Genomic DNA, 22500 nt, shown 5'->3' on the forward strand with positions numbered 1-22500 from the left:
CCAGGAAGCAGCCCGTGACAGCTGACTAACACCCAGTACCTATTTTACTGCTAGGTAACAGGGGCATAGGGTGAAAGAAACTCTGCCCATTGTTTCTCGCCGGTGCCAGGGATCGAACCCAGGACCACAGGATGACAAGTCCAGCGTGCTGTCCGCTCGGCCGACATGCTCCCCATTAATGATAGGAAGGACGAGGAGATGGGGGAGTAGGAGATGGTGGGGAGGACGAATGGACGGTGGAGTGGGGAATGGTTAGGAGGACGAGGGGACGGTAGAGTGGAGGATAGTGAGGAGAACAAAGGGACGGGGGAGGGTGGGAATGGTGTGGAGGACAAGGGGACAGAGGAGTGAGGAATGGTTTAGAGGACGAGGGGACGGGGGAATGGGTAATGGTGGGGAGGACTGGGAGACCGGGGAAGGTTTCTGAGCCACAGCAATGCGTTGCCGGGTACAGCTAGTATATAAATAAAAAAAAATAAAAAAGTAATCTGTACAAAATAGTTTTAATCCCTTTATTTGATATTCAGCTAATAGTTCTCTGTTTTCTACATTCATCCATGTTTCGGTAAGTGCAATAATAATATATATTTTTTCTGTGCAGACAAGACCATTTAAATTGTTTATTTTTTCTAAGACTCTTACTGTTCGTGTCATATACCTAAAGTGTATTGTTATTTTGAAGCCATTCTCATTCCCAGTCCATTTTGCCAATTTTTTCCCCACCAACACATACTTTGACTGCCTCCCTTTCCCATATAAATTCTATCAACTAACAGTTTATCTACTAACAGCTATCTACTTTTATTGTTTATCTACGATAACGATGTACTAACTGTTTAAACCCAAACAAACCTTTCCCACCACAGATTCCAACGAGTTGGCACCAGCAACAACCCCAGCTCTGGATAAATGCACTCCATCCCGAGCATACATGTCATTCCATCCATAGAAATGTTCCCAGTTATCAATGAATGATATTGCATTTGATTTACAATATGTTTCCCGTCGGCAATTAACATTAAGTGACCTCGACAACCATTCTTTCCAACTCCATTTATTGGAAGAATGCCACATTTGATCGGGATTCCTCCCTTGCTCTTAATTCTATTACTATCCTAAATCTGTGTATCAGTTTAGGATGGGCCCTTAAATTTGCTGAATTGGTACACAGTGAGACTAGTCCCTAAACTATATGTGATGGATACACAACATGGCCGGTCCCTAAACTATATGTGATGGATACACAACATGGCCGGTCCCTAAACTATATGTGATGGATACACAACATGGCCGGTCCTTAAACTATATTGAAAGCTTTCACAAACTGTCAGGGATGGATACATAAAGGGGCTGGGAGCTAACTATGTGGAATGAGTACAAAGAAAGGTTGGTGGAACACAAGGTTTTTACACGGGAGCAGCGAAGAAGAAGTATTACCCAAAAGAGACACATAACATTTTACTGGAAAATGACATGCTGGAAAAGAAAGAAATGCTAACTAATAATAAAAGGAGAATTAAAGATCATTTGTGGAAGCCGAAGAAAAATAAGCCTTAGAGAGATGTAAAAGTTCTTATACAGCATAGGACTAAGTGTTTGATAAATCAATTTGATGAGAGGGAAGCAGAGACCACCCTCATGCACAATGTTTATGAAGAAAATCCTTGCGTTATCTCCTGGTGTTTCATACTTAACACAGAGGGCATACTAACACACGTAAACACCCACAAACATAACACACAGTAAACACATTTAGACAACACATGTGCATGACACAGAAATAAGTCAGCAGTTTCTAGTACCTGCACACAAATCTGAATCTCAATATACCATAATAATCATAACTTAATATATATTTGTGTGATAAAAATGTTGGACGGGAGTCAATCCATTTGACGACCGTCGGTGGGAAAGACGGGATATAAAATCACAAGTTCAATACTGAAGGTGCAAATTACCAATGACATTACTGGTACCTGTTATGTTTCTCTGCAGAAGCTGGTGAGCGAGCCGGGTGTGTCCTTCTTGTATCACGTTGCTCAATGCTGACATAGGATAGGTCCACCCTGTTACCAGAGAAAACAGTATTACTTGTGATAATACAGGAAAACAATTTTATGATAAAACACATGAAGACAATGTTATTAGACATAATGTCAACATATCCTAATTAAACCTCATGTCACCATTTCTTAATTTTCGTCATTTGAAACATCGTAATATTGTTCCTCATCTCTTAAATATTTCCTTGTTGCTTTTCCTCTCACTACTTCTCCTTCACATATGTCTTATTCATATTATTCCTTGAAAATTTGTGTTCTACAACATGTTCCTTGTAGAGATGTCTACTGCCTCTAGTTTCCAATAGGCTTGTGTTTTACACTATGTCCCTTGTAGAGATGTCTACTACCTCTAGTTCACGATGGGTCCGTGTTCTACATGTTCCTTATAGAGATGTCTACTACCTCTAGTGTCCCGTTGGTTTGTGTTCTAAATGTGCCTTGTAGAGATGTCTCCTACCTCTAGGTCCCCATAGGTTTGTTTTCTTCAACAATTTCCTTGTGGAGATGCTTCCTACGTCTGGAGGAGGCATGGTCGACGACTGGGCCGCGGGGACGTTAAGCTTCGAAACCACCTCAAGGTAAACCAACCACTTCAAGGTAAACCAACCACCTCAAGGTAACCCCATAGGCTTGCTACAACATTTACCATTAATAAGAGATGTTTCCTACATCTGGTTCCCCATTGGCTAGTGTTCTACAACATCTACCATGTAGAGATGTTTCCTACATCTGGTTCCCTGTAGGCTTGTGTTCTACACCATGTTCCATGTAGAGATGTCTCCTACCTCTCAGTCCTCATACCTCTGTTCCTGAATTACTGTTTTTCAGTTTCGTATTTTAACATCTTTCTCAATATTTTTCACACTTCAATTTTTGTAATCCATTTCTTGCTGGCCTTACCATCTTTCCCAGTATTCCACTTATTCTTACTCATCAGTATGTCTCTCACCGTCTTACCACTTAACCATGACATCTGATATATTTCTTTAATATCTCCCAATCCATGTTTTTCACCTGTCCTTCCTTATTCTCGTTGCCTTTATTCTTCTCTATTATCTCTTAATCTTACTAAGCTTTCATCAGTGCTGTGCTTATTATCTCCCTAAAGTTAAGGTACCTTTGTTAAAGTATTTCTCTCCTCTCTTGCTCTTCTATCAATGCTTCTTATATCCTGCTTAATATATTTGTATTATCTATTATTACTATGGGGTAAACCTAGCAGGCAGTTATTTGTTTTTATTCTTTGTGAATATTTAATTTGTATTTAATTTACTTGGTGTTCTTTAGTTACTTCAATATTAAATTTATGATTCTAAGTGGACTATATGTAAGATTCAGCGTTCCAGAATTTACCTGCACATAGTTGGGCACAAGTGTTCGCAGTTATCCCACATTGATGGAGATAAATAAACCATGAATATTATCTCTTTCATATAAATTATACCACAAATGGTGGCTTATATCAAGCTACAGGTAATTAATACTAAAAATGTTATAATTTTCTTAGCTGTATGGTTACTATGGCCTGATTAGGCTGTCAATGATTCCTCCAAAATCTGTTGGGATATGGCTACATGTTGTCCACTTGTCATATGGCTCCACTTATTTGATAGTCAACTGATCTGAAGTTGTATTCCATTCGACGCCTTGTAGTCTGGAAATTCTGTTTCGATCTGTTGATTTAAATTGGTATTATTGGAGACCCATGATTGGAGAGGCATATTTGCTCCCAATAATTCTCGATTGGCCTCATGGTATATGTTCAGCAGTTTACTTTCACTGCTAGTTGTTCCTTGGAAATTGGCCTACAAGTTGTTGCTAATTTCAGTTTTACTTGGGCTATTTATTCCTCTTCAAGTGTGTATCTAAGGTACTTTGAAGCAGAAACAGCAAAGAAGTAGCACCAATTAAAATTTATGCAAACCTGTTGGTGATGAATTCACTGTTTGGATCATTAAGATCCTTGATCCATAGGAACTTTGTGCAGTTATGGTATTCTTCCTGGAGACCTACTCTAGGGAATGTCTTACAGATGTCGGCCGTGTATGCATAAGTCCCTATGAGGAACTTTAACATCACGTCGTATAGCCTTTGAGTCAGGCTAGGGCCAGTTTGAAGGCAGTCATTCAATGAAACACTATTCTGCTTGGTCTCTGCACTACAGTTAAATATCATCCTTACTGGTGTAGTAGCTAAATTCTTCAATACTGCATGGTGCGGCAGGTAGTGTCCTTCCTTAGGGTCATCATTAGTTACAACCTCGATAAATTAGTTATCAAGTTGTTGTTGGATTATATCATGGTACAATTTCAAGTTCTCAGGATGTCTATTTAAGCCCATCACCTGTGACCTTAATTGGTTTTATGCCTTGAAATGGTTTACTGGTTGCTGAAGATGATTCAGCTTCCATGCTAACCTTACCCTGTATTGATTGTCCCTGTAAACAACTAATTCTAGGTATTGTTAGTAAGTCCAGTCATCATCTGAACTAGGTTGTTCAGGGACAATGCCTAGAGTTGCTGGATCCAACAATTTATGTACAGGGGGCTCAAGCTCCTCCTCGGACATGTATCTGAATTGTAGTGGTGCATTTCACCTAGTTATGTGTGAGAGTATGATCTCTCAAGATATCCCACAGCTGATTTGAATGACTCATTGCAGTGCACAGTGCACCTAGTCATGCATAGGGCGCAATCTCTGTTAACCCCTGGATTTAAACTGTCATGCGGGGTGTCCCCAGCATGTCCACATAACCAGGAATACTTTTATAATAAGGATGCCACCATATGCCCAAGGGTAAATTAGATACAGAGGAATTAAGCATTCATGCCATGGAGTCAGGAAGCACACAGTTTAAGGTGAAAGGCATAGTAGAAAGGGGAACCCAGCGAGAGGACAGATAGGATCTGACCTCTGGGGTCAGCCTAAACCAGCGCAATGGAGAATAACAACTGTGACGTGGTCGTAACGTGTTCATGACGTCACCTCTGCTACCGATCATGTAACGATCAATATCATTGGTTCCGGCAACTTTCCTGCGACACCATTGGTCACTTCTAGACCTTGTGTTTGTGATACCCATGAGGAGCCCTGCAACCACTGGCAAGGGTATTCATGTGAGGAAGTCTGTACATGGTGGTCGTGTCCTTCTGTGTATTCGGCCAATAGACAGATCATCACCCATTCCTCACCATCAAGTTAAACTCAGCATCTTTTCGATATACCATCGCTCGCCCAGAATCGCGATCATGACTATATTGTTTATTCTTCTAGAGTGATAAATCACCAGAGCGAAAGAGACTGGTGTCAGGTAACCCCTGGTGACAAATTGAGATTGTCTGTGAGTGACCTAGAGTGACTTTAGTGCCGCTGCTTAAGTAATCTGTGTGTGACTCTTACCACAGTGCACCGCATGGTACCATATAATCTGCTGCCACCAGCCGCCACTCAGTCTAGAATGTGAAGTCGCCTCAAGCTGCCACTTGCCCTGTCTCATTCTACTATGTGACGTCACCACCTTACTCACCACCAGTGCCATCAAGTGTGTGTGTGTGTCTGTCTGTTAGGCATACAGCATACCCTCCTGCGAGTACCCTCCATGTCAAGTATGGTTCGTTATGAAAGCCTGTCGTCAATGGTCTTGCTTCGTAACGAGTGAAACCAGCTGTCAGGCCACCTATGAGTTCTTTCATAAATGTGCCTGAGTGAGTGAATAGGAGAGGTCATGTAAGTACAAGATCTTGTGTTTTATTATTGTGTCTGTCTGTGCGCTGATCTGAGGGATCAACCACAGTCCTCCCCTTCTCATGTCTGATCTAGGTATTGGTGGAGACACCCGACGGTGTATGCGTGTTTATCTGTGTGGTATCATGGCATTTCACTCGTCTGTGAATGTGAGCTTCACATACACCACACTTTTAGTTATTGTGTGACATTATTATTGTGCATGATTATTGCCTGTCCCATTGACAGTGCCGTTGTTGATTTATTGCACATCTTCATTACCCGAGTATCCAGTTGGAACTCCTGTGACCCCTTTGCACACCAGCAGTTAGGTTTGCCGTGTTAATGGTTTGTCGTGTAACAATCGAGAAAGAGTTGGATGTCAATTGTGTTAAGTTAGGTGTTTCTCCATGAGTGGATCCGAATCAATTAGTCAGACGTCAAGAGTCTCGCTAATGCAACCATAGCCTTTTTGACGCCTATCTTAAGTAAATCAAGCACCCTTTGTGTTAGTGGTTAAGTTTGTAAATAAACTACTAGTAATCTTTATGTGGTGTTTCCGTTGAACCACTTCTGCATACTGCTAACTATTACTTCAGCCTTCAATTCCAGGTGTCTTCAACACCGAGTTGTCTATTATTCACTAAACTACAAATGTGATGAGAACCTTAGGAATCCCTAAAAGTGTTTCAAGCATTGAGTAGATTCCAACGACCAACATGGAGCAGGACCAGGTGAGGCTAGTCTGATAAGAGACCCTCAAGGACTCTAACTCGACCTTACTCCCAGGCCCTGTACAGTTCCTCTCGTATTTTCTCTGCTGGATTCCGACAGCTTCGTGAAACGTCTTCCATATGTACATTGGTGACGCAGGCATTGCAGTCGGGAAAGTAAAATATAAAACCCCATTTATGGTGCCCAACGTGATTGACTTAGTTGGAACCTAGGAGCTAGGTTGTAAAGTTTCGCACTTAAATTTCTCTGAAAATTCAAACGTGACGAGCAGTATTAACAGGACGTTTAATGCCATGTTAGGTACACACACACCACCAGTATGTCTGAGTGTGGAGAGTTAAAACAGCACTACCTGTATCTTTGCTTGGCCATGACCGCTCGTAGACCTGACGACTATGACACTCTTACTGAGAAAGAGTGTAAGGAATGAGTGGAGTAGCACTTGAGGGCCATGGAAGAGAGGATCCTACAAGCACACATGCAGAGTAGTACTGATGTGGCGTGCACGAGTCTTATCATACTGGATGAGGCTGTCGGTGGTGACACCCCCGGTGAGAAATAACACAGTGGGAGAGACCCCAGTGATAGACAACTTGGAGGTAGAGACCCCCCTGTGGGTGACGTCACCGAGACTGATGTCTCTAGTATCACGCACGCTGCGAGAGAAAACGGAGTCGTGCGGGAATCTAGCCCTTTAAATACTCCGTTGGGGGTTTCTATGGTGAAGAATCTTATTCACCTTGGAGGAATACTGTAACAATGTTAGGGGGTTGGAATTCTAAAGAAAATAAAGTAGCAGATCAAGCTTTGAAACGCTCGACCGACCAGCAGAACAGGGAAATCAAACTCTGGACTGATCAGGAGAACAGAGAGAGTACTGAACACATAGCTCTCATGCAGTTACAAGCGAGGCAGATTGACCAGACAAGCGGCCGTTCAGCAGAGACTAACGTTGAACATGGTAAGACTGTCAAACTACCTAAACTAGCTAACTTTGATAAAAGGGGCGACTCGATGGATGTATACATCAAGCGTTGCGAAGGTCATGCCACTGATTGCAGGTGGGAAAGATCAAAGTGGGCACTTGCTCTTAGTGTGTTGATAAAGGGTTGGGCACTAACCATTTATCACAGTCTGGGTCCCCACCAGCACGGAGATTACGAGACATTAACAACAGTGCTGCTGAACGGTTTTGGCATCACTGCAGACCAGATGTTGGAGAATTTCCGTAGGGTTCAACTGCAAAAAGGGGAGACATATGTGCTCATGTTACAGCGGTTACAATCGAGTCTAAACCGTTACTGTGAACTCATGGAGAATGCTCCTGGGAGCAGGGAGTTCTATCAACTGATGATTCACGAACAGTTCTTAGAAGCATGCGAATCGTCTCTCCACGTCTAGCTCAAAGAGCAGGAGGTTGTGTCAAATCTGTCTATGGCCAAGCAAGCTGATCTGTGGGCTGGGGCCAGGAGACAGGTGAAAGGGGTGAAGCCTCATGAGAAGCATCATGCTACAGGTACTGGTGAGAGAGCTAAGCCTAAGACTGGTGTGTCGGGGGAGCAGGGAAACTCCTCCAACAAGCATGTGCACAAGTGCTACATCTGTGGTAAGCCAGGTCATCGTGCAGCTGATTACAAGGCAAAACCGAAATCAGGTTACATAGCAGGTGTGAACTCAAGTGGTGAGAAACATCCCAACGTTGGAAAGGATCCACTAGCTTGGACCCTTGAGGTGGTAGACGGAAATGTTAACGGAAAATCGGCGAAAATCTTCTGTGACAAAGGCGCCACTACTCACATGGTAAGAACAAGCCTAGTAAAGCCAGGATCTGAGACAGGTAGACATATCTATGTCAAATTCCCAAATGGCCATGCTAAAGAGATGGTGGAGGTGTATGTGTGGGTCGATACACCTTACATCAAAGGTAAAATTCGTGCCGTTCAACAGGAACGTGCTGTATATGGACTTTTATTGGGAAATGTACCAGGAGTCTCTGATTGCCCGAGTCCACCCTCGAAGAAAACGGGGGAGCGTGAGGACGCTGTCTCAGCTGTGTGCAGCCGCCCTCAGTCAGCTGATGCCAAGGGCGACTCGCCCGGGGATGACGTCACAGGGAGTGACCACACCCTCACCCAGCTGAAGAATAAGGGAGAGAAAGCAAGCTGTGAAGAAATGGAGAAAGAAGCAAAACCTCTGGTTGAAGTGACAGCAACTCCATTAACAGGTAACTCGCTTGTGGCAGCTGTCGCCACGAGGTCAGAGAACAACAAGCCAACTCGCCCAGAAAAACCTTTGAAATTACGAGACATTCAGGGAGTGTCTGCAAAGATGAAACAAGCAAAGGAACTCATGCTCAAACGCTACGAGGACCCTCCTGTAGATGGATCCACGAAGCCGAAGAAGCATGTAAGACGTAAGAACAGGAGAGGATCGCGGGCCTCGACATCGACAGAGCCGATCGACCACCCACTGCTCTCAGCAACGATCGTCGGTGTCTCAGTGATAACCGCCGACGAGGAGGGAGGTCAGCCAGGTCTCTTCAATGAACAGCAGCAGGAGACACACCGAGATGTTAAGGTTGATGATCAGCTGTCTGAAGATCAAGTCGACCAGGTTACTCGACTGGTAGCAGAGTACAAGGAGGTATTCTCTGACGTCACTAGAGTAGCAAAGGTAGAGGGTTACCGCATACCTTTGCTAGAGCAGCAAGCGGTACGAACAAAACCATATCGGACAGAAATGGAGAACTCAGCATTCTCGACGCTCAAGAAGAAGCTGACTGAAGCACCCATCCTTAGACTACCAGATTCTACCAGGGACAGATGCCTCAAATACAGGTATTGGTGCTGTACTCATGCAAGAGTACGACGGTGAAATCTGGCCGGTTGCATACTCCAGTCGTATATTGAGCGATGCTGAGCAGAAGTACTCCACTGTAGAAAAGGAACTACTTGCTGTTGTTGTGGGAGTAAGGAAATTCTATCAGTGTCTCTACGGTAAGCATTTCACGTTTCAGGTTGATCACCAACCCCACAGCCACATTGGCACGGTAAAAAACGCAAATCCTAGAATAATGCGTTGGGTGTTGTTCCTTCAACAGTTCACATTTTGCGGGGTTTACATAAAGGGAGCCGACAACGTAGGTGCTGACTGGTTGAGTAGGTCAGGCGTGATCAACGAGACGTCGAACGAGGTAGACGTAAGCGAGAAAATGCAAAAGAATCACCGGACATTGGTTCCCAGTGTGCCTCTGATGCATCAGGCATGACACAGGTGGAGAGAGGCAGTGGACCGACTAGGACCATTGTGGGTTTCAAGGCATTGAGCCGACCCAGAGCTGGAGCTACGTCCGACCACAGTGTCTGCTCAAGACCTGAAAAGATAGCCACAGGTGACCCGGTGATAGAAGAAATTCCTCACTTTACAGAAGGGAATAATCTAGACGAGGGCCCGCCTCACCTAGCAGTATAGAATACGGAATCTGCTCGACACAGCCGCACCTTGTGCACTCAGAGTACATGCACATACGTCAGCGGTGTGAGGTTAGAACGAGTCACCACTCTGTGGAGCTCGCTCTTTAGTTGAGGGGTGATGTGAGAGTATGGTCTCTCAAGATATCACACACAGCTGATTTGATTATCTCATTACGGTGCATCATGAACCTAGTCGTGCACAGGGCACAATCTCTATTAACCCCTGGATGTAAACTGTCATGCGGGGTGTCCCCAGGATGCCCACATAACCAGGAATACTTTTATAATACGGAGGCCACCATATGCCCAAGGGTAAATTTGATTCAGAGGAATTAAACATTCATTCCATGGAGTCAGGACGCACACAGTTTAAGGTGAAAGGCGTGGTAGAGAGGGGGAAGCCAGCGAGACGACAGATAAGATCTGACCTCTGGGGTCAGCCTAAACCAGCGCCATGGAGAATAACAACTGTGACGCGGTCGTGACGTGTTCATGTCATCTCTGTTACCGATCATGTAACGATCAATATCATTGGTTCCGGCAACTTTCCTGCTACACCATTGGTCACTTTTAGACATTGTGTTTGTGCTACCCATGAGGAGCCCTGCAACCACTGGCTAGAGTATTCACGCAAGGAAGTCCGTACATGATGGTCGTGTCCTTCTGTCTATTCAGGAACAGAATACCATCCATTCCTCACCGTCGAGTTAAACTCAGCGCCTTTTCAATATACCAAAGATTGCCCAGAATCATGATGATGACTATATTATTTAGAAGCCTTCTAGAGTGATAAATCACCAGAGCGAAAGAGACTGGTGTCAGGTAACCCCTGGTGACAAATTGAGATTGTCTGTGAGTGACGTAGAGTGACTTTAGTGCCGCTGCTTAAGTAATCTGTGTGTGACTCTTACCACAGTGCACCGCATGGTACCATATAATCAGCTGCCACTAGCCTCCACTCAGTTTAGAGCGTGAAGCCGCCTCAAGCTGGCACTCGCCCTGCCTCACTCTACTACGTGACGTCACTACCCGTCACCATCTTACTCACCGCCAGTGCCATCAAGTGTGTTTGTGTCTGTCTGTTAGGCATACAGCACGCCCTCCTGTGAGTACTCTCTGTGTCAAGTACGGTTTGTTTGGAAAGCCTGTCGTCAATGGTCTCACACCATAACGAGCAAAGCCAGCTGTCAGGCCACCTACCAGTTCTTTCATAAATGTGCCTGAGTGAGTGAATAGGAGAGGTCATGTAAGTACAAGATCTTGTGTTTTATTATTGTGTCTGTCTGTGCGCTGATCTGAGGGATCAACCACAGTCCTCCCCTTCTCATATCTGATCTAGGTATTGGTGGAGACACCCGACGGTGTATGCGTGTTTATCTGTGTGGTATCATGGCATTTCACTTGTCTGTGAATGTGAGCTTCACATACACCACACTTTTAGTTATTGTGTGACATTATTATTGTGCATGATTATTGCCTGTCCCATTGACAGTGCCGTTGTTGATTTATTGTACATCTTCATTATCAGAGTATCCAGTTGAAACTCCTGTGACCCTTTGCACACCGGCAGTTAGGTTTGCCGTGTTAATGATTTGCTGTCAATTGTGTTAAGTTAGGTGTTTCTCCATGAGTGGACCCGTGTCGATTATTCAGATGTCAAGATTCTCGCTAATGCAACCATAGCCTTTTTAACGCCTATCTAAAGTAAATCAAGTACCCTTCGTGTTAGTGGTCAAGTTTGTAAATAAACTACTGTTAAGCTTTAGGCAGTGTTTCCGTTGAACTATTTCTTAATACTGCCAACTGTTACTTAAGCCTTCAGCTCCAGGTGTCTTCAACACCGAGTTGCCTATTATTCACTAAGCTATAAATGTGATGAGGACCGTAGGAGTCCCTTAGAGTATTTCAAGCATTCATGAGACTTCAACGACCAACAAGGATCAGGTCAGGTAAGGCTAGTCTGAGAAGAGACCCTCAAGGACTCTAACTCGACCTTATTCCCAGGCCCTGTACGGTTGCTCTTGTATTCTTCTGCTGAATTCCGACAGCTTCGTAAAACGTCTGCCACATGTACATTGGTGACGTACGCATTGCATTCGACAGAGCAAAAATAGTAAACCTACATCATGCAACCATCACTGGGTTGACTTGTAGGTGGTCTACAGGTGTGGGTTGCTTCAACTTCAATACTGTGCCTGTTAGCAAATTGCCCCAATCCCTACAGACATTAACAGGTTCAATCCCTGCTGTTTATCTTTTCCTTTGATAAACACATGGTGGACATCTAAACCAACAAGGATTCCAGTATTGGAGATGTGGTCAGACGTGAATTTGTCAGCCAACTTGATTCCTTTTTCTTGTAGGAATTTGTCTGTTGTCCCTAGACCATAAACATACAGGTCTGATGGGATTTTGTCTACGACATTAGCCTGTACCCTTCGAGCATAACTGCCTAAACATACTTAAGGTGCGACTATTCTGTAGACTTGGGCTCCAGAGTTAGTCAGGAATCCTGCTATGTCTAGTTTTATCTCTCGTACAGGCTTGAGTTTCAAGGCATCTACCAATTCTTGGGTGATAAATGTGCTTTGGGATTCTTGGTTAAATAATCCAAGAATGGTGGCCTTGGACCATCTGTTCTTAAGGAGTTATTGGGCAGGGGGCTAAGCTGAATAACTATCAGACTTTGTTGATAGTACACTTACATCTGGAAGTACTTAACAGAATTGTACAGTAGTAGAAGTTTCTTCCTCCACCTGTGGTTAGAGAGCCTTTGCACTTGTGTCCCCACACTGTGCTGCATGGTATTGACTCTTACTGCACGTATTGCAGGTGCGCATTTGGGGTGCACAGGTATCGGGGTTATGTGGCTTTAGACACCTGGTGGATCTGTGCAATTCCTTGAGTCGCTTTACATGTGTAGCACGATCAGGATAAGTATTGTAGTTGTACATGGAATGTTCTTCATCACTGAATAAACACGTCCTCCATACTACAGCGCCTTTGGGAGACACCATCTTGGGTGACACAGTAATGGTAGGTTTGGAGGCACCCACTGCATATGTGCCCACACTGCCTTGTTTCTACCTTGGGGCGGAGGTAGATGTTTTAAGTTTATTTGGAGTACTGTGTGTTCTCTGTGGTTTACTGTGGGTGCTTAATGGAGATTTAGGAGCTGATTCATAATATGTGTTTGCTCTCTGTTGTTCTATAACAGAGTGTAAACCTTCCGTTATCTCCTATACTGTCAGAGAAGATTTGTTGTGCAAGGTACACAACTTGTCCAGTATTTCACTTGCTAATTTGCATTTTACAACAATTTTAGTTATCCACTCACCCCCATTTAAATCAATCTTATGGCTGAGTGCTTTGAGTAATGACTTAAGTGCCACTCTAAAGGTTTGGAGTAAGTCAGTTGTTCTATACATGGATGGTAAGTCCAAAAAAACTTTTAACTAAAAGTGTGACAGCTCGTTCTAGATCAGCATAATTTTCCTTTACGAGCTGCACTGCACTATCATAGCCGTCATTTGATAATGTTAAATTACATATCACTTTTAAAGCCTCCCCTCTTAACTGTCCCTGTAAGTATGTAAATTTGATGGTTTTGGGGATAGCTGCATTAGCATCCACTGCATCAACAAATTTGTTCCAGAAGTTATCCCCATTTTTATACTCTGTTCCAGAGAATGTTGGTAAACTAACTGATGGTAGTTTAACTTCTGGTTGTGTCGGGTTAAGGGAAGCTGTGGTTGTAATGTTTGTTGTTGCCTTGTAATGGGTTATTACATTGACAAAGGATTGTACTTTGGCTTGAATGGTATCTTCATAATCTGCCTGTTCATTTAGACAGCCTATAATTCACTATCATCTATGGTAGTGTCAGTAAGAACAGCCACATATTTCTCTATTTGGCTTCTTACTTGGTCGAATTTGGCTTCTTACTTGGTGTTCGAATATATATATATATATATATATATATATATATATATATATATATATATATATATATATATATATATATATATATATATATATATATATATATATTTATATATATATATGTCGTACCTAGTAGCCAGAACTCACTTCTCAGCCTACTATGCAAGGCCCAATTTGCCTAATAAGCCAAGTTTTCATGAATGAATTGTTTTTCGACTACCTAACCTACCTAACCTAACCTAACCTAACTTTTTCCGCTACCTAACCTAACCTAACCTATAAAGATAGGTTAGGTTAGGTTAGGTAGGGTTGGTTAGGTTTGGTCATATATCTACGTTAATTTAAACTCCAATAAAAAAAAATTGACCTCATACATAATGAAATGGTTAGATTTATCATTTCATAAGAAAAAAATTAGAGAAAATATATTAATTCAGGAAAACTTGGCTTATTAGGCAAATCGGGCCTTGCATAGTAGGCCGATAAGTGCGTTCTGGCTATTAGGTACGACATATATATATATATATATATATATATATATATATATATATATATATATATATTCGTACACACATAAATGATTTGAGTGGTAATTCGTGTCTATGTTGGTTTCACTTGAAGTTAGCTCATCTTTATCAACTCTTAGTTGGTACAGAGACACATTAAAACTCAAAGGAGAATTAATTATAGTTAAAATATAACTATGGTTAAGGTAAGTAAATATGTACAACACAACTCGTGGTGTCATAAGAAACTGCACCATGTCACCATGTTAAGTACTGGCTAGGCTGTACAATTGGTTCAATTCTAGACAAGTGTAAAATCCTACCCTTACACTAGGTTAGCACTATTAATTAGGTTAGACTAGGTTGCTTAATAACTCCAGTCTAATATTGTCCTACCCTTGAATAAGAGTTGACTGTAAATAGTGGTAATATGCAGTAAAATAGAATAGTGCAATATTTATGTTAAATGTTTATATGTAAACACTTAAAGGAAATATATACATTTTATAGGTAAAAGCTTTTTATCAACTTCTTGTAATGAAATAACACATAATTGTTCTTTGGTTCAGCCCATGGAACAATGTTGGTGCCTGTTGTAAGTTCTGTCCACTGTTAGCCGAGGTTGAATAAGTTAGGCAAGAAAATATGTATAGCAGTGTATTCGTGCAACAATTTATATAAATCGGTATATTTCACTGATTAATTTAATTTAATTCTAATTCTCTAGACTAGACTATCCCGGTTTGAAGAACCATACTTATATGGGGTAATCCTAGCAGGCAGTTATTAGTTTTTATTCTTTACGAATATTTAATTTGTATTTAATTTACTTGATATTTTTTAGTTACTTCAATATTGAATTTATGATTCTAAATGGACTGTTTGTAAGATTCAGCCTGTTAAAATTTACCTGCACATAGTTGGGCACAAATGTTCACAGTGTATCCCACACTGATGGAGATAAATAAACCATGAACATATACTGTCTATTTCATATAAATTATACCACATATGGTGGCTTATATCAAGCTACAGGTAATTAATACTACAAATGTCATAATTTTCTTAACTGTATGGTTACTATGGCCTTATTAGGCTGTCAATGATTCCTCCAAAATCTGTTAGGATATGGCTACATATTGTCCGGGTGCCATGTAATGGCGCCTAGCACTGTGAAGCATCCAGATCATTAATGAAAGTGTCACAGATCATATAGTTGGTAAACAGGTGATAGCTCCAGATCACAAATTTACCTGTGAAAAAATGGGCATAAATAATGGCTTATTAAAATATATAATACAGGTGTGACATGAAATATTTGTGTGTGTAGTAAAGAGCTAGACTAACTTTATTGGGTTTGAAGCCCCGCAATATAACTGATTGATTTTGATTGTTGCCGCCGAAGGCGGCTAGTTTATTGTGCACCCCATACTCATCCTGTGAGCGGTAGCGCAAAAGCATTACAGAGGGCACAAAAGGTCTTTATCAGACCTCATCTTAGATTATTACATAAACAATTTCTTCAATCCTTCACACCTTATAGATACAATGTCAGCTAGTTACAGAGAAAGTGCTATTACAAGAGCTACATATTTACAGTAAGTCATCATACATTAATGGTAGGTCTTATCGTTAATACATAATAGTTTGGCCAATGGGGATATTACAGAGTCATAGGGGAGCTTCTGTTTATTATTAGTCCTCACAATACACTACTTGTTTCTGAATCTCATATGTCGTTCATCTACTGGAAGCAAAATGTGGGTACAGTGCAAGGATTTCAGGTAATTTATCCATGGTAATAAGATAGGTTGCCATATCATACAGAGTGAGCCTAGACTTATCTCTAAAAGGCTCAATTTTACAACAATCCAAGATATAGTGTTCGAGTGTGTGTCCCTGCCTATGTCCACACACTTTACACTTTACTTCATCTAGATCCCTATACAAGCCGAACTGCCAGAGATACTTGTAGCCAAGTCTTATACGAGCTGTGACAACATCTGTTAGTCTACTGACTTTGTTACTTGCCCCATACACATGTTTTACTTCACACATTTCATTGTGATGAACAATGGACCTACTAGTTCCAGTTTGCACTGTTCTACTTTCTTCAAATCCATCTAGGAGTTCTCGTCTAATGGCACTTTTAAGGGACCTATTTGATAACTCAAGATTCCATTCAATACTGTCTTTATTTACTGCAGCCTTAGCAAGGGCGTCAACTTTGTCATGTTCCTGCATGCCAATGTGAGAAGGAATCCACAACATTTTTATATTTACCCTCTTGCTAAGTATTCTTACATATCTACGTCTAGCTTCCAAGACAAGCACGTTATTACTTGATTGCAAACTGTTTATTGCTCGTAGTGAGGATAGGGAGTCAGAAATAATTAAGCTGTCTACTTCAGTGTTGTCAATAATTTCGAGTGCTACCAGTATCGCTACCAACTCGGCCTGCATTGTGGACGCCCAGTTACTAATTCGAATATTTCTTTGAATTGTGCTGCCATCGGGATGATAACTGAAATGATATTTATCCTAGACTGATAATAGCCACCATTAAATGAATATTACACAAATCGGATACTATGGTACTCCCGTTATTGTAGAGGTTGCTGTGGCAAGTCACTATGATTGAAAAGTTCATCGTGTGTGAAGCATGTTGCAAATCTCTTGGGAGTACTATCTCATGTGTGGTGATGTTCACATTTTTTCTGAGACAATGACACCGCCTCCTTCCCTGAGGAGGCGTTCCAACAATGTTCGGTTCCAATACTCTGCCAGTTTTCTAAATGTTTTTAACAATAGAAAGGGAGCCTGTGGTGTATGGTATAATTATCTAAGAACCTGTAATAGTGAATACAATTTTATTAAGTTTAAACACTAGAAGGAGTCTTAAAGAATAATTGTGGAAGCTTACGTACGTGTTGTTGTGATGACGTTACAAAAAACTTCCATTATCTTTAACTTTGGGAATTGGTAACTACGTTATGTTAACATGTGTGTTGGATTTCAGACAATTAAATGTTCCCCACGTCCCCCACATATTACTCCTCATCAATGCTCATCATTCGGTAACTCGCTAGTTTTTTCTCATATTTCAACTTCTATTCCATAGTGTATTTTTCTCCTCGTCCCTGGTGTTCCTCACCACCTGTATCTTATTACTCCTATCTATCTCACTCTCAGAGCCTCTCATCTTTCTCTCTTCTCACCACCCCTCTCCCTGCACCTGTCTCCCTCTTCCTCCTGTATGTTTTATTTCTTTCAGATTATCTCTCTTTGTCTCTAGTTTCTAGTCTTTTTCTGTCAGTTCAAACAACAGAAATTGTCTCGCTATCACATATGAACCATTGTGATGGACCCCACGGCCATCCTTTTGGCGGTAGTGGATCCCATACCCATCCTGTGGGCTTTAGTGGACCCTATACTCTGAAGATAAAGTGGACTCTATCTTTATCTTTATATAGGAGGAGGAGTACCTGTCTGTCTCTCTCTATATCCCATCTATAATCTAACTGTCCATCAATTCATCTGTTCCATCCATCCATCTATTCATTTATCCATTCATTTATTTATTCATCTTTCCATCCATCTATCTATTCATCTATCCATCCATCTGTCTATCTATTCATCCATCTGTCCATCTATCCATTAGTCTATCTATCTATTTATCCATCTGTTCATCAATTGTTACAGTGTCCAGGTATTTTCCTACTCTCCCGGCTGTGAGAGTCATACTCCCTGCTTTGTAAATGCACAAAATAAGTCCTAGTTTCGTTTTATAACTCTTTAGAGGAGGCAAGATGCCTCAACTAGAAGAAATGTTTATGTTTTAAGTTTAACCAGGGAAGAGGCTTGAAAGTTGCTAATGGTGGCGCACCTCGAGAGGAAGTAGGGTTTTCTCGCTCGAGGAGACCCCCAGAGCATTGTGGGTACAGAGCCAGGTGGTGGTGTATTGGTCGATGGCGAGGGCTTGGCCAGGTAGGCCAATCATGAAGCGCCAGAGTGTGATGTGGTGTGATGTCAGGCGTTCTACAGTAATGGCAGGAAATCTACCATCACTCGTTACCAGGGTTGAAGCCGAGCAGAAGTGCTGTTCAGAAGTCCCCAGATCTGGAGAGAATTAGGCCTCCGGTGTATGAAATCTCGAGCAGCTCTCGAGTGTCAATGAAGAGGATCGTCGACTTCTGAGGAAGTACTGTGAGGAGCTGGTCTGTGAGAGATGATCGTCTGAGGTTCAAGGATGGGGAGCTGCAATATTGTAGCAAAAGGCGTAGCTGGGCAGGTGAAGATACAACTCGCAGGCCGTTTCCTACAGCAGAGCTTTGCAGAAGAGACTGGTAGCTGAGTCCTGGTCCGATGTGGGTCCAGTGTGCTGCATATTATTTGAGTGATGATGAAAAAGGGAGAGACCAGTTATAGAAAAAGATAGCCTCGTTATTTTTAATTTGTGGGAATCATGGAGTGTTGCCATATTATTATTGACTAATGTGAAGAGTGTTGCCATTTGTTAGTGTGAGCGAGACTTTTACGGCCAATTTCTTTGTAGCCTGATTTGAGTAAACGTAATAAATTTTAACATGGTGACAGTGTCTGACCACGGAGGAAGAATTGAAACAAGAATTTCCTTAAGTACTTTCTTAATACATCTTCAGAAGGAATTCTTCTGAAGATGTATTAATATACGAAAGTACTTAAGGAAATTCCTGTTTCAATTCTTCCTCCGTGGTCTGACACTGTCACATTTATCATCACGTGTTAAGTTTCGTGATTTACACACATTTTACCATAGTATTTATTTACTTCTCTTCATTTATCTGTATGTTGTTCTTGGGGTTTTCTGAGCACCATTTACCATTGAACAAGAGCCAGACTGGAAGAGTATAAATACCACTGCACATGAAGAAGTTATATATTTACGGGCTCACTACATGGACATTTTGTTCTGAGTAGCTAAATTTAAAAAACGAAGAAGTTATATGGCCGCAGATGAGGGCAGGTCAGGTTGCCGACCTTGGAGATATATCCTAATGTGGTGGGCAACCTGGCCTGGTTATGCCTAAATGTTCGTGTCTGAAGGCACACACACAGAAGGACTAGGGTGTGGTCAGCTTACCTTACTCACCACGGGGGTCCAACACTGGGTTCAGTGGGAACTTCACTCCTTGGATAACTAAGGTGCTCCCTCTAGGTGGACTGAGGCACCAAGGGATGTGAAGTATGAACCAAAGAGAGTGGAGCTCTAGAGAGCGAGTGCAGCGGCATTAAAGGACATCCATACCTCCAGTTCTCCAGTGGAACATCAACTCCTCATAAAGCAAAGTATGCGCCTCACTATCCATTTATTTATATGTTCATGTATCTACCCATCCATACATCTATCCATCCACAATCTGTGTCTATCCATCTTCAATCTGTGTTTACATCCTCAATCTATCTGTCTATCCATCCACGTCCAATCTTTCAATCTATCCATCCACATCCAATCTTTCAATCCATCCATCTATCCAGCCACCTCTCAATCCATCTCTCCAATCATCTATCAGTCCATCTATCAAAACTATCTATCATCAATATCCATCCATCTGTCTTCCAATCCATCTGTCTTCCAATCCATCTGTCTTTCAATCCATCCTTCTATATATTTATTCATCCATCCATCTATCTATCAAACTCTATATCATCTATATCCATCCCTCTTTCTTTCTGTCCATCCTTCTTTTTATGTATCCCTCTTTCAATTGTCAATTAATTATGCACTTTTCCCCACATTCAGACACACTGTCAGGAAGCAGCCCGTAGCAGCTGTCTAACTCCCAGGTACCTATTTACTGCTAGGTGAACAGGTGCATCAAGGTGAATAACTTTGCAATTTTTGTCCCCACCTCAGCCGGGGATCGAACCCGGATGTTTAATTAGGACTATGAATCCCGAGCGCTGTCCATGCAGCCATCAGGCCCGTATACATGTATGCATGTATGTATGAATGTATATATGTATGTATGTATGTATGTATGTATGTATGTATGTATGTATGTATGTATGTATGTATGTATGTATGTATGTATGTGTTTACTAGTTGTGTTTCTACAGGGGTTTGAGCTTTGCTCTTTCGGCCCGCCTCTCAACTGTCAATCAACTGTTTACTAACTACTTTTTTTTTTTTTCCCACACCACACACACACACACACACACACACCCCAGGAAGCAGCCCGTGACAGCTGACTAACTCCCAGGTACCTATTTACTGCTAGGTAACAGGGGCACTTAGGGTGAAAGAAACTTTGCCCATTTGTTTCTGCCTCGTGCGGGAATCGAACCCGCGCCACAGAATTACGAGTCTTGCGCGCTATCCACCAGGCTACGAGGCCCCCATGTATGTATGTATGTATGAATGTATGTATGTATGTATGTATGTATGTATGTATGTATGTATGTATGTATGTATGTATGTATGTATGTATGTACTCACCTAGTTGTGTTTGCGGGGGTTGAGCTCTGGCTCTTTGGTCCCGCCTCTCAACCGTCAATCAACAGGTGTACAGATTCCTGAGCCTATCGAGCTCTATCATATCTACATTTGAAACTGTGTATGGAGTCAGCCTCCACCACATCAACCCATAATGCATTCCATTTGTCAACCACTCTGACACTAAAAAAGTTCTTTCTAATATCTCTGTGGCTCATTTGGGCACTCAGTTTCCACCTGTGTCCCCTTGTGCGTGTTCCCCTTGTGTTAAATAGACTGTCTTTATCTACCCTATCAATTCCCTTCAGAATCTTGAATGTGGTGATCATGTCCCCCCTAACTCTTCTGTCTTCCAGCGAAGTGAGGTTTAATTCCCGTAGTCTCTCCTCGTAGCTCATACCTCTCAGCTCGGGTACTAGTCTGGTGGCAAACCTTTGAACCTTTTCCAGTTTAGTCTTATCCTTAACTAGATATGGACTCCATGCTGGGGCTGCATACTCCAGGATTGGCCTAACATATGTGGTATACAAAGTTCTGAATGATTCTTTACACAAGTTTCTGAATGCCGTTCGTATGTTGGCCAGCCTGGCATATGCCGCTGATGTTATCCGCTTGATATGTGCTGCAGGAGACAGGTCTGGCGTGATATCAACCCCCAAGTCTTTTTCCTTCTCTGACTCCTGAAGAATTTCCTCTCCCAGATGATACCTTGTATCTGGCCTCCAGCTTCCTACACCTATCTTCATTACATTACATTTGGTTGGGTTAAACTCTAACAACCATTTGTTCGACCATTCCTTCAGCTTGTCTAGGTCTTCTTGAAGCCTCAAGCAGTCCTCTTCTGTCTTAATCCTTCTCATAATTTTAGCATCGTCCGCAAACATTGAGAGAAATGAATCGATACCCTCCGGGAGATCATTTACATATATCAGAAACATGATAGGACCAAGTACAGAGCCCTGTGGGACTCCACTGGTGACTTCACGCCAATCGGAGGTCTCACCCCTCACCGTAACTCTCTGCTTCCTATTGCTTAGATACTCCCTTATCCACTGGAGCACCTTACCAGCTACACCTGCCTGTCTCTCCAGTTATGTACCAGCCTCTTATGCGGTACTGTGTCAAAGGATTTCCGACAATCCAAGAAAATGCAGTCTGCCCAGCACTCTCTTTCTTGCTTAATCTTTGTCACCTGATCGTAGAATTCTATCAAGCCTGTAAGGCAAGATTTACCCTCCCTGAAGCCATGTTGGCGATTTGTCACGAAGTCCCTTCTCTCCAGATGTGTTACCAGGTTTTTTCTCACGATCTTCTTCATCACCTTGCATGGTATACAAGTCAAGGACACTGGCCTGTAGTTCAGTGCCTCTTGCCTGTCGCCCTTTTTGTATATCGGGACCACATTCGCCGTCTTTCATATTTCTGGTAGGTCTCCCGTCTCCAGTGACTTACTATACACTATGGGAGAGTGGCAAGCAAAGTGCCTCTGCACACTCTTTCAGTACCCATGGCGAGATCCCATCTGGACCAACAACCTTTCTAACATCTAGATCCAGCAGGTGTCTCTTGACCTCCTCTCTCGT

This window comes from Procambarus clarkii, chromosome 73, assembly GCF_040958095.1.
Source record: "Procambarus clarkii isolate CNS0578487 chromosome 73, FALCON_Pclarkii_2.0, whole genome shotgun sequence".
Lineage (NCBI taxonomy): Eukaryota > Metazoa > Arthropoda > Malacostraca > Decapoda > Cambaridae > Procambarus > Procambarus clarkii.